A 15,809-nucleotide genomic window follows, 5' to 3' on the forward strand; every position below is an offset into this window, starting at 1 on the left:
AGAGGTTGTATAGCTAGGGAGAGAGAGGGGTGGAGGGGGGAAGGAGGGAGGAGGGAGAGAAGGGGGAGGGGGAGGAAGGAATGGAGACAGAGACATACAGATACAGACAGACAGAGTCAGACAGACGTTTATGGATCAAAATTAGTATATGAAAAGAAACAGTTGTAGAAAGATTGGAAACCCTTCCCACCTAGGCTACATACAACAAACATACATACAGCACATATTCAAGAAAAGCCTGCAGCATACAAACATGGGAGTGGCAGGTGCTACACAAATGACCTATAAAAGGGCCATGTGCCTCATAGCCTTGAACTTTTTATTTCATGTTTTTCTTTCAGATTACTATCTGTCTATGCCCATTCTTAAAAGTTCTTTTTCATTTAGTAAACTGTATCTCTATTTTTAATCATATGTCTCTAGTCCAATTTGTCCTGGGTCACAAGAGCCTAAAAATTTGGGTGAGTGCTCTGGAACACAGATTCAAGCTTCTAAAATTATGTATCATTTGTATATATCTAAACAGAGCTACACTGTGAACAGTACAAAAAGGAAGTTCTAATGGAATACAGAAAGCCCTGAGAATCGATATTCTATACCAGAATGAACGGGGAGACCCAGACATTCTAAGTGCTGCTCTAACTGAAGCTGAGCCCTTTACTCTCAGGAGTCTGTAACTAACTACAAGCATTAACTAACTACAAACATTAACTTACATGGGCAAGGAGTGAGTGAGTCAGAACAGAATAAGAATTCTATTTAAAAAAAAAAAAAACAACAACATACATATAATTACTATCCCCCAAACTCCCTGCTTTCATGATGTCTGCTATATCCTAGTAGATGGGGCTAGCAAACATATTTTCAGTCTAGTTAGAAGTTCTCCAGAGATGATTATCACTGTAATAACACAAATACTTCTAACAGGTACCTTTAAAGACCTTTCAGGGTCAAGGTGGAGGGCAAGGCTTAGCCAATCGGTGGCAGCTTAGATCCTGGCTTCACCAACCAACACCACAAACAAGTCTTTACAGACTTCCTCACATCCCTTAACCCTTAAGTGTTTCAACTATGAAAAATATATTAATGAAAGGACTGGAGCTGTAACGACAGGATGAGTGACTCCCTCACCCCTCAGACAGAAAGACAGTTTTCAACATTTCTAAGTGCCAAGTGAGTAAAACAAGAGAACTAACTGGATCCTGAGGCAGAGATCACAACGAGCACCTGCACCACTGATCATCTCTGCAGCAGTCACTTCCAAAGACTACACTCATCAAAGCAAGGAAACAGTGGCTTCCAAACTCCTCCAGTGAGGCCAAAATTAACCTGGCAAGTAAAATAAAACTATTGACCAATTTTCAGAATGAATGCAGATGAAGAAATTATTCACAAAATACTTACAAACTGAATTCAAGAGCACATTAATATGCACATCATGACTCTGATGGCTAATCATGGTTGTCAATTTGACTATATCTAGAATTAACTGAAATTCAAAAATGTCTGGGTGAACCTATGAAGGATTTTTGCTTAATTGAATTATTTGAAGTAGGAAGAATCACTTCTTTTTTATTATTATTAATCATTCTATTTGTTTACATCTCAAATGATATCCCACTTCCTGGTTACTCCTCCACAACCTATATCCACCCTCACCCCCTCCCATCTGCCTCTATGAGGGTGCTCCCCAACTCACCTACCCTCTCCTGCCCCACCACTCCAGCATCCCCCTACGCTAGGGCATTAAATCCTCCACAAAGATGGCTTCCCCTCCTATTGATGTCAGACAAGGCCATCCTCTGCTTCATATGTATCTGGAGCCATGGATCCTTCCCTATACTCTCCTTGGTTGGTGGTCTAGTCCCTGGGAGCACTGGGTGGTCCAGCCAGCCAACTTTGTTCTTCCTATGGGGTTACAATCCCTCTCTGCTCCTTCAGTCCTTCCACCAGCTCCCCCACCAGAGTCCCCAAGCTCAGTCTGATGGTTGGCTCCAAGCATTCACATCTGCATTGGTCACCCACCCATCTAAAAACTTTTAATCCAGAATTGTCCCTATCTAAAGGAAATACAGGGACAGAAATGGAGCTGAGGCTGAAGGAAAGGCAATCCAGAGAGCGCCCCACTGTGCAATCCATTCCATCACAGACATGAAAGCCTGACAGACACTATTGCTAATGCAAAGATGGGTTTGCAGACAGGAGCCTGGTATGGCTGTCCTCTGAGAGGCTCTGCTAGCAGCTGACTGAGACAGATGCAGATAGTCACAGCCAAACATTGGACTGAGCCCAGGGACTCCAATGGAAGAGTTAAAAGAAGGGCTGAAGGAGCTGAAGGGGATTGCAATCCCATAAGAACAACAACAATATCAGCTAAACAGACCCCTCAGAGCTTCCAGGGACTAACCCACCAACCAGAGAGTACACATGGGGGGACCCATGGCTCCCACTCCCATATGTAGCAGAGGACTGCCTCATCTGGCATCAGGGGAAGGGGAGGCCTTTGGTCCTGTGGAAGCTTGTTGCCCCAGAGAAGGGGATGCTAGAGGGGTGAGGTGGAAGTGGGTGGTAAGTGGGAATGAATGGGTGGGTGAGGGAGCACCCTCATAGAAACAGGGGGAGGGGGAAGGGTGGGAGAATATGTGAAGGGGAGACAGGGAAGGGGGATAACATTTGAAATGTAAACAAATAAAACGATTAATAAAAAAAGAATTCCACTTTGAGTGTATGGTGGAACTCTTCAGGTTACTTGACAGCCATGCTGGGTCATGCCTCCCTGTCACAGATTATTGGGGGGGAGGGGGTGCATAGATCGAGGGAGGGAAGGAGGGAAGGATGAGGGGAGAAGGAGAGATGTCTTTTTGTCTTATTTGAAGAGAGGGTTAAGTCTTTTAGCATGTTCTTAAGGCTATGAGACCCACAAGAATCAGGTCTTTAAAGACATACCTCTGCCTAATCAGCTATAAAGTGAAGCTGCCACACCCTTTTCCTTTTTAGGTATCTTGAAAAGGATTTCACAAAGGGCACTAATAAGCAGTCAAATGAAAGAGATGCATGGTGTCAGACATGTAGAAAGACATGTGGAGCATCCACGCTCCCTCTGGGTACACGACTTTCCAGGAGCTTTCACATGTTTAGCCACACGAAGAGCTCTGACGAAGTGCTCTGTCAAAGTGCTCTGTGTCCTTTTGGGTTTTAGACATGGCTGACTGTATCACTGGTTATAGGAAATCAACTCAACTTTTAGACCATCACCCCTCACGACAGAAGGGGCAAATGTGGCTGAAAGTCTAAATCTCAAGAAAGCTGATTTAGCCAGGCAATGGTGGCGCACGCCTTTAATCCCAGCACTTAGGAGGCAGAGGCAGGCGGATTTCTGAGTTCAAGGCCAGCCTGGTCTACAGAGAGAGTTCTAGGAAAGTCAGGGTTATAAAGAGCAACCCTATCTCGAAAAACAACCCCCCACTTCAAAAAAAAAAAAAAAGAAGAAGAAACAAAGAAAGCAAGCAAGCAAGCTGATTTACCTGGCAACCAATACCTCTATCCAGAAGCTATCCAGAACTCAGTCCATATTCTCATTAGTATGCAAAATATACATCATCTTAGAGATTTGGAGGGCTGGAGAGATGGCTCAGCACTTAAGAGCACTGACTGCTCTTCCAGAGGTCCTGCGTTCAATTCCCAGCAACCAAATGATGGGTCACAACCATCTGAAATGGGGTCTGATGCCCTTTTCGAGTGTGTCTGAAGAGAGCAATGGTGCACTCATATATAAATAAATAATTTAAAAAAATTTAGGACCTATGAACCATGAACTAAATATGCATTTCTTATTATGCCACATATCACACATAAATTAATAATAGCTTTCTCATATTCAATTCATAATAATAAAGTCAAATTTCACAGCCAACAAGACTATATTCTTTCAATATCCAAAAGTTAGTCTCACAATTTTAACCATTCTTACTTTTCAAATAAGGTAAACAAATGTTTTGATATGATGATGCTTTTTGAAAATCCAATGGCAATTAATTCTAATTATCTTGGTAACTTAACTCGTTTTAGATGCATGCTTCAAATTTTTATATTTAATCCTACCTAGAGAGTAATTTCCACAGTGGTATTTCCTGAAGCTAAAACCCAGACTTCATGTCTCTAGAGTAATCTTGCCTTATAGTGGTTTTAACTTCAGTGAGTTTCTATTATCTTCTCAGCAGGCCGGCTGGCCTGGGCTTGTTGTAAATAGTTGGTTCACTCAAGCAGCTTCTTAAATGTCAACACCCTTAACCATTGACATATAATGTAAAAGGACAGTATTGTGCTTTAACATAAAGATGTGTTTCCTCTTATGAAATGTGTTCCCCTCCCCTCATCTGGCAAGTCAGCTTAAGGAAACGGGATAGGTTTATGTTCTCCACAGCAGAACTGCAAAGACAGCTCATCTCCTCTCTGTACAACTTGGAGATCGACTGTTTTATGTATGACAGAAAAAGTAACATATCATTAAAGGAGTCAAATGCAAAACCTAATAGTCATATAACCACAAAGATTCCCCCAAACACTTCTCACTTTTAATATTTAAAAACAAATAATTTTATGTTAAATAAAAATTTTCCAAGACCCTAGTATATATCCCTAAAAGTTTGAACAAATATATTTGATATGAAAACAGCATTTTATCCAAATATCAAATATTACAGTGAGTATTTGAACAGCAAACACAAACATTCCTAATCCCAATCACAGACTATGTTGTGAAATGTTAATGTATTTAAATTTTTTAATTATACATGGAATTAACTGAAATACTGTACTTTAAACAATTCATTATTAACATTTCACTCATATTAAAATAGTAAGAATACAAACAAATGATATCCAAAGCAGGACATTTTCAAAGACAAATTATATGTGTGGGAAGTCTGATATTGGCTTCTAAAAACTGTTAACTATAAATAGTCTACAGTCTACACAAATATCCATAGAAGTAATTAATAGCTCTTTTAAGAAAAACAGTAAATAATAATAATAATGCTGTACTGACATAAAGATAAAAAGAAGATACTAAAATATATTTATACCTCTTAATCAGACTAAATTGGTAAGTCAGATTTAATTGTCATGGTTTTAAAGTAATTTTAGTGAATAAGGCATTAAATTTCTAAAAACCCTTGTCCCAGCATATCATCATTTAAAATAAAGTTAAATAAATATAATATTAATATTCTGAAATTACCCAGGAAATGAATCATTCATCCTATAGTCTGGAAGAAGAACAAGATACAGACAGATTGCCAACCTTACCCATAGTAGCCAGTTGGAGAAACTACTGTCCACCCATCCCACTACATAAAAAGCCAAAAGATATTCCACAAAAATGAGTAATACATGTTTGTGGGGGGAGGGTGTTGTTTGCTTGGTTTGTTTTGTTTTGTTGTTTTGGAGACACAGTCTCGCTGTGCAGCCACATATCACACATAAATTAATAATATTCCTTGTTCCTTGGCCAGCCTGGAACTTGTTATGTAGAGACCTGGCTGCCCTGGAACTCAGATCTGCCTGCCTTGGCCTCCTGAGTGCTGGAATTAAGGGCTATGCCATCACCCTGTAGTGTTCTCAGTATCATAATTCTCTCCACCTGTGCCCTGCACGTACCTCTGAGAAGGCTGGAAACTGGCAAAATACAAGAGCTCTGGAAGGGAAGTGTAGCTCAGACAGCAGGCCAACATCCCAGGCCTTTCTAACCCTGCCACCCTGGGCAGCAGTGGCTACACCCACACAGCAACACCAGAAAAAATAGAAACATTTCCCAAAAAGCTGAGTTACTGATGGAACCCTAAAAATAAGGTCTGTGAACTTCTAAAACCTGTTCCGATAGGGAGCCCATACCCAGACATAATTACCTGACATTCAAGACTAGCTTCTCAGGCATCAATTTGTCCTATTCAGCAGTTTGACTTCCCATGGGTTTAACTTTAATTTTTTCGAAGTCTACTTTTAAATGATGGTTTTTAAATGCTTTAACCTCCTCCCTTCTAGCCCATTACACACCAGAGGTAGTGGGAAAGAAGGGATTCAGGAGAAGGGGACCTGTTTAGAAATGGCTCTTTGGAGCAGATCCCATCTGCATTGTCAGAAAATCAGTTCACAGGTCAGGAGCGGCAGCTAACTCCACTGGCAAACACTTCACAAATATACCAGCTGTCCAGTTAGGTAGAGTCTGTATAGCAGCAGTGGTGGCATGGCAGCAGCAGTGGCATGACCTAGCAGAGACAGATAGGCCTTGGCTGAATCAGCAGGAGTCAGCAGGAGCAATTATACCAGGAGACATTTTCTCTCTTGCCTTGCTCAGCAAAGTGAAAATCAACAAAGATGCAGAACTAAGAATCTTTCGCTACTCAAGCAAGCCAAGCTCAAGTCTCCACTACTGTCTGTTCAGGCCTATTTACACTCCCTGCAAGTATCACGTGTCCTCCACAGTTCTTGCCTCAGCATATGAGTCTGTCTCAGCTGACATCACTCTGCCAATCAGCCAGCATCTGTCAAAGTGGAAAGAAGCTGCTAGCACATCACCAGAAGTTTTTTGGTAAGTTTCTCTCAATGGAGTCTCGACAAATTGAGCTCAACTACACAATGTAAGGTGAATACATTCATGTTAGGAAAGAATCCTTCATCATGCTTTCACATGCTTGCTTTAATAAAACATCCTTTCACCTGTGAGGGATGTGGAGAGCTTTTGAGACTGCCTGGCAGGAATCTGACATTGGCCAAGTAAAAGAAAATGGGCTGCTTAGAAGGAATCTGACATTGCCTAAGGACAAGGAAATAGAGAGCAGGCAGGAATGTGACATTAAGCTAGAACAAAGAAGTAATTTCAGGCAGAAATCTAAATCTTAGACTAGAACAAAGAAGTAATTACAGGCAGAAATCTAAATCTTAAGCTAGAACAAAGTAGGAGGTTTCAAGCATGAAAATGACTTTGGGCTAGGACAGGGAAGTAGGCTCCAATATTTTGATCATCCTGATAAGCCCTTAGAAATAGTGATCTTGGGCAAGATCACAGGACTCTATATATTGTCCTGCTTGTTCTTTGACTATCTGGGTTTATTGTTTAGCCTGTTCCTTGTCTATTTGCATCTATTGTATTTCAAGTTCCTCAACCTAGAACTGACCTTAATACTTGCATGTAATTTAAATGACATAAAAGCAAAAAGGGGGGAGGAGGAATGGGATAGAGGGATAATGTGTGTGGGAGGGATGAGGAAAGGGGATAACATCTAAAATGTAAATAAAATATTAAATAAAAAATCCATTAGATGCTATTAATTACATAGGGTAGGTTAGATAGACAGACAGACAGATAAAAGAAACACATGGAAGAGGAAGGGACGTGAATCTGGAAGTAAGGAGTAACAGAGGCTGGTAGGAAGGCAGTGAGAAGGGACAAGATGAGAAAGGGAAGCGGACTTACAGTGGAATGCTGTCTAAGATACAATAGACTCTGGAAATCACTTCATAGCCATAGTCAAAACTTATTGAGGCAAAATCATCAACGGGTGTTAAACACATTTTTGTCCTATATCAGTGAGTAGGTAAAATTTTGGTGAGAAATATGACATTGATGAACCTTGGCATATATTCCCACTTATGTCTTTGCTTTATAGAGAAAAAATTACAATTTTACATTAAAGAAATTTGATGAACAATGTCTTAACTAATTGTATTAATATAACAAAAAATAGCATATTGATTTAAAAAAAATCCGATTAAGACCACAAAACCACTTATGTAAATCTTCCTGACAATAATATATATTCTGAATTTTATCATGAAAAGTTAGCATTTTTTGTCCAAGCTATGATCCACAGTTACCTGGCAACAACAGCTAGGTGTGCCTGACTCACTATAAAAGGGGCTGCTTGCCCCCTCCTCCCTCTCCTGCTCTTACCTTCCTGCTCCCTCTCTGTCCTCTTGTCCCTTTCCCCTCCTCCATGTTCTCATGGCTGACTTCTCTTACTTCTCTCTTCTCTCTTCTCTCTCTCTCTTTCTCTCTCTCTCTTTTTCTCTCTATTTCTCTGCCTCTACTACCCTCTTAACTCCCCTCCCCATCCATGCCCTGAATAAACTCTATTCTATAATAAACCATCATGTAGCTGGTCCCTCAGGGGGAAGAGATGCTTAAGCATGGGCCTGCCGAGGCACCTCCCTCCTGCACACCTCACCACGCCTCCATAGAATATATCTTCCCTCTCTTTATTTTTTTATAAACACATCATATGGTGTCATGGGTCAGATTCAGAAACTCTGCAGGTTTGCATCTCCCCCTGCTATTACATGAAGATCCATGCTCACTAGCCCAAACTTCAGAGAACTGGTAAGCCCCCTCCCCCACTGGTCAGTATAAATGTCCCCATGAGTCCAGAGGAGAGTTCTTGAGCTCAGAGCTACCCCTGTGCTGCCCTTGAGGATGGTGATATTCAGCCTTTTCACTGACCCTCGTTCTAGGACTTTTCCCCTTGGGAGACATTTTCCTCTCTCCTTTGAGACAGTTTCTTTCTAGCTGCTGAGAAATCCCTGGGCCTGGGTGAACTGCTCTCTGTAGCTCAGGGGCACTGGCTCTGAGCATAGCCCCCAGCCCATCACGTGACAACCTGGTGGTCTGGCCTGTTCTAGAATCTCTTTGGTTATTCATGCTCCCAGAACTCTGGTAGGGGCAGTTAATAACCCTTTTCTCTCACCCATGGGTCTGTCTTTGCCACCTTGTCCCTACTTACTGGGATGTATTGGTCTAATTCACGGGAAGCAGAAAGCAATCTCTCTACATGGCCACTAAACTAGCAATCCATAGCACAGGTTTTCCCTTACCCCCTACCCCATCCCACATTTGCTTGCTCCCAGTGTGGCCACCAGTGAAAAGTAGTTCTGGACCAGCCCCCTGCCGGGAACTCTACTGCTCTCCCCCCACCCCACATTTGATCTTCAGCTCTGCTCCCAGGTTTGCAGAGTGAAAAGCAGGTCTGGCCCTGCCCCTTGCATCCTCCCAGGGACTGTCTGTGAGATTTGCTTTCCCACATGCATGTGACCATTTGCTGCCCCTATACTTGGCTCTCGAGTGCGAGAACTGGGCTTCTGCACTCTGCCCACCACCGCCCCTGCTTGGCTGCCCACCACAGCAGTGAGAAAACCAGCCTTTGCCCTGTGGAAGAAGTTGTTTTCCTGTGCTCTCAAGCAAGGGAGCCCCTCTCTCTCACCCTATCTCTCCCTCTCTGCCCAGGACTAGTAAAGTGAGTGTTAGCCCTGCTGCCCGCCACAAAAAATAGCCTGCACATTGCTGGGACACACTACTTTGGTGGCTTTCTTTCCCCCCACCCCTATCCCCACCCCCACCCCCACCCCCACCCCCACCCCCACCCTGTCCACCACAGACTCTGACAGCCAGAAGCACTGGGTCATGGCTTTCCAGCTGCTGAGAGAAAGTCCAGCCCCACTCAGGTGAAGTAAACACACCATTGTCACCCCTGCTGCCACCACCATCTTTTAGCAGCATCATGGCCCTGCGCTCCCTGGGGTCATACACCATTATTGTGGCTCCTAGCAATCTGTGCTCTTCAGGCTGCAGGCTGCACACCCATTCCACCCAGACCCCTGCCTGAGTGCCTGCCTGTCCCTCACTCCTCAGACTAGCCAAACCCAAGGCTTACCTGCATGCTCAGTGCTCAGTTCCTGTCACAGGCCTGAAGCCTCCTGGACATACTTTCTGTCACTGCAGTCTCATGACACAGCTGTCAGTTCTCTCATTTTCCCCTTCTGGTCCACACCAACTCTAAGCCAAGTGTTTCTTTACTAATGCAAAATGTGGTTTTCTCTACTTACACAACCTGTCAAAGTTACTTAAGATTTTCCTTCCTATCCTGTCTTGATAATGATTTTTACTACTGCCATTAAATTATGGTATGCTCTATTCAGAAATAACCAAGAGATATAGCCCTCAAGCTTTTCAGAAGTCTGCTAATTAGTAATATAGTTAAGTTTATGACAGAATCTCCCGAAGTCTTTAACAGTTTACCCCACAAGGTCTCAGAAGATATAGACACAGCTTCAAGAGGCTGCCTGGATTGTGTTATGATAACTACTGAGAAACAGTGGACAAAACTGGATACCCTCAGAGTCAAATGAATTAGCTAAATCAAGGTAAGTCATTTCTCATGTCACATGTATCCATTCCACAGAGAAAAAAGCATTGCATCTTCTAGGCTTGAAAGTGAGACTGTCTCCGCCCAAGTTTCCATGGAGACCACAGGGCCCACAGGGAACTGTTATCTAGTGAACTCTGTCATTTTTAAAATAATATATGGCTGCTAGATTATAATTTATTCTTCTTCAGATTTCTGACTACACTGACAGTTAGAAAACAGACTTAACTCCTTACCTAAATTTGTTTCTAATAACTTGTTCAGATGTACGCTTTCACAGATGTAACCTGTTACTTCCTTACCTAAACTCAGTTTCCATCAATTAAATGCTTCATAGTTCCTCTTATCGATGTGCCACTGTCCTAACATTATTCAGGTTCTTGTAAATTTGCCTAAGTCTAATGAAACATTCCACTATACGATCCAACTATATAATCACAAATTCTTGTTCTTTCTGACCCACAAAAGGCTCATCTTAAAGACTGTGTTGTTAACTCATGTCGTTATCCCTTTTGTAAACTTAGAAGCTACAGGAAACCCACTCAGATCTACCTCTCATGGACCAAATAGACTCCACCCAGATAAGTACATCTGCCTAAAGTTCCCACTGACTACCTATTCCAGAGGGCGGATTCCTCTGAGTTTCAAATGCACATCTAAGAAAGAAATGTTTCTTTCTTCCAAATGCACTTAATCTTATTCTTTACCTTTAATATATATGTGTGTGTTTCAGCATCTTGTCAAGTCCAGGCACTTATACCTAGGACAGCTCCAGAGAAGCAACCTCCAGATGCTCCAATCTCCTCTCATAGGCAAAGACACTTCTATTGGACCTGTTCCTTCTGACCTATCTTCAGATGGCTCCACAAACCCTGGGCAACAAGAAAGCAGACAACTCTAAGCCTGGACAAGCATCCCCATACATATTCTTCTACAAAACCTAGTGACACATTGCCCCAAAGCTAGCAGGAGGTAGTCACTAGTGCCCTATTGCTGCTTCACGTCACCTCTTTCTATTTTTTTCTATTTTTTAACTAAACCAAAACAAGGGAATGTTAGCATTCTGTCTAAGCTCCGCCCCACAGTTACCCAGCAACAGTTACCCAGCAACAGCCAAGTATGCTCTGCCCCAATCACCTGGCAACAGGTAGGTATGCTGACTCACTATAAAAGGGGCTGCTTGCCTCCTCCTCGCTCTCTTGCTCTCTTCTCTTCCTCTTGTCTTCCTGCTCCCTCTCTGTCCTCTCGTCCCTTTCCCCCTCTCCATGTGCTCATGGCCATGCTTATGGCTGGCCTCTATGCCTCTACTCTCTCTCTCTGTCTGTCTCTGTCTGTCTCTCTCTCTCTCTCTCTCTCTCTCTCTCTCTCTCTCTCTCTCTCTTTCTCTCTCTCCCTTTACTACTCTCTTAACTCCCCTCCCTATGCCCTGAATAAACTCTAGTCTATACTATACTGTTGTGTGGCTGGTCCCTCAGGGGGAAGGGATGCCTCAGCATGGGCCTGTGGTGGCACCCCCTTCCGCCACACCTTGCCATACATCCATAAAACATATTCCTTCCCCTTTATCTTTTTATAAACACATCAAGAAGCATCAAATAAAACCAAATTAAAGGGCTGGTGGTGGTGGTGAGAGGCCAAATCTTTTAAATTCAGACTCCATTTCAGAGAACCTGACCTACGTTTGAACTCAGGTAAACTAACAGGCTGGTACATAGCATTAGTTTCCAAGTTGCCCCCAACAAAACCTGAGCCTTGCTCCAGTCTCTGGGCTAATCCCCAACAAGACCAACATCTCCAGATTACACCCTCAACAAGACCAGTGTCTCCAGGTTATTCCCCCAAAAAACCTGCACCCCAAGGTTACAAGCCCACCCCCTGCCTAACAACCACCAATGCAGAGGGGAGCATAAATTAAGTTTATGATATGACTCCCAGCACCAGCCAATTATGTTAAAGACAACAGTAGCTTTCCAATTAGATGCTCGCACACTTACCACCTGCTCGCTTCTTACTATAAAGCCTTGCCCCGATACATATTCAGGGCTCCACCACCACCAAAACCATCCTTCATGAAGTGTTGGGGCACCCAACCTAGCTCGAATAGAATAAAGACCCTGCTATAAGTTGCATCAGCTTGGCTCCTGTCTGGTTTTGGGGGGATCACTAACATTTCCCTGGCACTACAGTGGCATACAACTTTAATCTCAATACTAAAAAGGCAGAGGCATGCAGATCTCTGATTTCTAGGTCAGCCTGATCTACAGAGCAAGTTCATGGCTTCTGGGGCTACACAGAGAAACTCTATATCAGAAAACCAAACCAAAAAAAAAAAAAAAAAAAAAAAAAAAAAAAAGAGGCCATGCCTCCCAGAAAACCAGGTGTCTGCACATACACCCCCTTCCTCTTTGTCACTCTGTCTCTCACTGTGTGTGTGTGTGTGTGTGTGTGTGTGCGTGCGCGTTCCTCCAACCCCTCAGTCTCTTCCCTAGTGTTGCAACAGAGACCAGCTGCATCCTCCCTTCCTCTGCCCACATCTCCTGGGAATCCCCCAGCCACCCCCTCCTTCCTAACCTCCCTTCTTCCACTTGTTGCTGTATCCCAGTCTCCCACCCAGCAGGTACCTCCTGCTAAACTACAGGCCTGCAAAACTGCAGTAAATGTAATTTACCATAAAAGCAAAGTAAAAGGAAAAAAATAATGATCATCTCATTAGATGCAGAAAAGCCCTTTGATAAAATCCAACACCGTCAAGGATAAAAATCCTATAGAGACTGGATATATAAGGGACATACATAAAATATAATAAAAGCAACTTAAGCAAGCTTAGAACCAACATCAATTTAATAGAAGGAAACTTAAAGCAATTCCCCTGAAATCAGGCTGTCCATTCTCTCCACATCTAATCAAATAGTACTGGAAGTTTTAGCTAGAGCAATAAGACAAATGAAGGAGATCAAGGGGATACCAATTGGAAAGGAAGAAGTCAGACTATTTGCAGATGATATGATAGTATACATAAGTGACCCTAAAAATGCCGTCAGGGACTTCCTACATCTGATAAAACACTTTCAGTGAAGTGGCTGTATATAATAATGACTCAAAACTATCAGTAGCCACCTATATACAAATGGCAAATGGACTGAGACAGAAATCAAGGAAAACACACCTTTCACAATAGCCTCAAATAATATAATATCTTGGGGTGACTCTAACCAAGTAGGGCTGGAGAGATGGCTCAGTGGTTAAGGGCACTGACTGCTCTTCCAGAGGTACTGAGTTCAATTCCCAGCAACCACATGGTAGCTCACAACCATCTGTAATGGGATCCAATGCCCTTTTCTGGTGCAACAGTATACTCACATATATAAAATAAATAAATCTAAAAAAACAAAAAACTTTGAATGAAATAAGTGATGGAAGTATACTAAAACCTTCAATAAGTGATAGAACTGTATACTAAAAACTTCAAGTCTTTGAAGAAGGAAATTAAAGATGGAAAGATCCCCCATGCTCATGAATCGGTAGTATTAACATAGTAAAAAAAAAAAAAAAAAAATGGCCATTCTACCAAAAGCACCCTACAGATTCAATGCAATCTCCATTCAAATTCCAAGATAATTATTTACATACCTTTAATAGACAATTCTCAACTTCAGAAGAAGTGGATCCAGAGGGGAAGGCAGGTGGGGAGGAACTAGGAGGAGTAAAGAGTGGGAAAACTATAATCAGGATATATTGTATATTGTATGAGAAAATAATCTATTTTCAAAAAAAAACTTAAAGGACATCCTATTAAACTAACCTAAATGTCAGTGTTCCTGTCTTGAAAAACAAAAAGGGCTGTTATAAATTACAGGCAATTAAAGAGCTCTTATATCTAAATTCAATGAATGATCCTACTTCCAGAGAAAATGTTAGAGTACATTATTGAAAAACCTGTCAAAATGCGAACATGAAGGGCCTATATGACGGCTAATACTGACTGTCAACCTGACAGAACCTAAAGTCACGTAGCAAACAAACACTGAGATCTTCTAGATTGGGTTGAGATGCTAAGGGTACCATTCCATGAATTAACAGGAGAAAGCAAGATGACACCAGCATCCATCACTCTCTACCTCCTGAGGGTGTCATACGACTGACCAGCTGTCCTCTGCCTCTCCACTATGTCTTCTCTGCCACCACAGCCTCCAGACTGTAGCCAAAACCAGCTCTCCCTCCCTCAAGCTGTTTCTTGTCAGATATTTTGTCAAAGCAAGTAAAACAGAATTTCCTGAATTTTATAACTATCTGAAAATTATATGAAAGATTCCTTGTTATTAGAAAATACACACTAAGTATGCACAAGGTGTGATATCTGCAAGTTACATTCAAAAATAATGTTTGGCATGTGGTGGCAGGCTGTGTGTGCAAAAGTAAATGTGACAGAATTTGTTAACTATTAGTAAATCTGGTTGAGAGGGCACTGAAAAGTGCTTATGACTAAATTTCCATAAATTCTATATACTTTCAAGATAAAGGAGAAAGCTGAACATATAAAAAGAGAGAATTCCTGTTCATCAAAAAGGAGGAAATAAAGAGGCCATAGCCATACAGCTATATCGCACAAGGAAGGCTTAAGAACACAGAGGGAAAGCAGGAGCAGCTCAGCAATCTGAGCTGGAAGACAGAACCCCAAGGCTAGGAGGACAAGCTAGTTGTCTCTGGAGTAGACAGCAAGAGAACAAGCTATGAGTTCCTGCCTTAGGGATTCAGCTAAGTTTCTGACAGCATAGGACATCCCCATGAGGCCCAGGGGGAAAAAATCATACACTCACACATAAGATACACATAGATATACGTAATTCATAGTAAAATAAATCTTTAAAAGTATATACATGCTGTTGAAAAAAATCTCATATGCAGTGCACCTTAAAGAAATAGATGAACAATATTTTAAAGATCCCAGTAACTTTCCTCTTCTGGCCTTCCTTATTAGTTTACAAAATGTATACAAAATCTTGAATAAGACTAATTGCTACATCTTAGTCTACTGTGTGGACTGTCTCTCCGCAGCAATGAAATGTTAACTAAGACAACATCCAACACAGGTTTTACAAATTTGGTCCATGAAAGAGTTCAAGACTCATGTGTATGTATGAATTCTGAGACATCCCAGATAAGTGAAGCAACATCTCCTTCATGTGTCTGCATTATAAAGATGACATTTGTCGAGGTATTGGTTCTTTAGTGGCTGTAGATACAATGGTGATGTGTTCTGAGATTTTTTTTTAAGTGAGAGAGAAGAGGGCTCTGTGTGTAGAATGTATCAGTACATATGTGGGAGTCAGGGGATAACCTTTCAGAGTCGGTTCTCTCCTCCCAGAGTGATTGATATACAGGATCAAACTCAGGTCATGAGGCCCATACAGCAAGTGTCTTTACCTGCTGAAAACCATCTCAATAGCCCCTGTTACGGTTTTTCTCAGTGATTTTATCAAATGCCTTCATTTCAGATGACTGCATTATTAGTCTGGGTACCATTACCCACCACAGTGGTGTGTATTTATACACTTTAGCTTTTGACCTATTTATGAATGTAACTTCTCTGCTTACCAGTGTCATATCCACTTG

At 42.0% G+C, this 15,809-nt stretch overlaps 1 protein-coding gene across 21 annotated transcripts in view; it reads right to left on the reverse strand.

The window, feature by feature from the left end:
• Positions 1 to 15,809, reverse strand: part of Wdpcp (WD repeat containing planar cell polarity effector) — a 265,444-nt gene that overhangs the window by 242,112 nt on the left and 7,523 nt on the right. For 10 of the 21 annotated variants that reach the window (XM_076938045.1, XM_076938060.1, XM_076938055.1 and 7 more), the window contains one exon: positions 13,827 to 13,890. The exons of 6 other annotated variants lie outside the window; for them this stretch is intronic. The gene's annotated coding sequence lies outside the window, so the exon portion shown is untranslated. Of the gene's footprint in view, positions 1 to 10,903; positions 11,069 to 13,826; positions 13,891 to 15,809 lie in introns of all 21 variants that reach the window. 5 more of the 21 variants (XM_076938050.1, XM_076938051.1, XM_076938049.1 and 2 more) reach the window with 1 other exon arrangement.

This window comes from Arvicanthis niloticus, chromosome 7 (genome assembly GCF_011762505.2).
Source record: "Arvicanthis niloticus isolate mArvNil1 chromosome 7, mArvNil1.pat.X, whole genome shotgun sequence".
In the NCBI taxonomy this organism is placed as follows: domain Eukaryota; kingdom Metazoa; phylum Chordata; class Mammalia; order Rodentia; family Muridae; genus Arvicanthis; species Arvicanthis niloticus.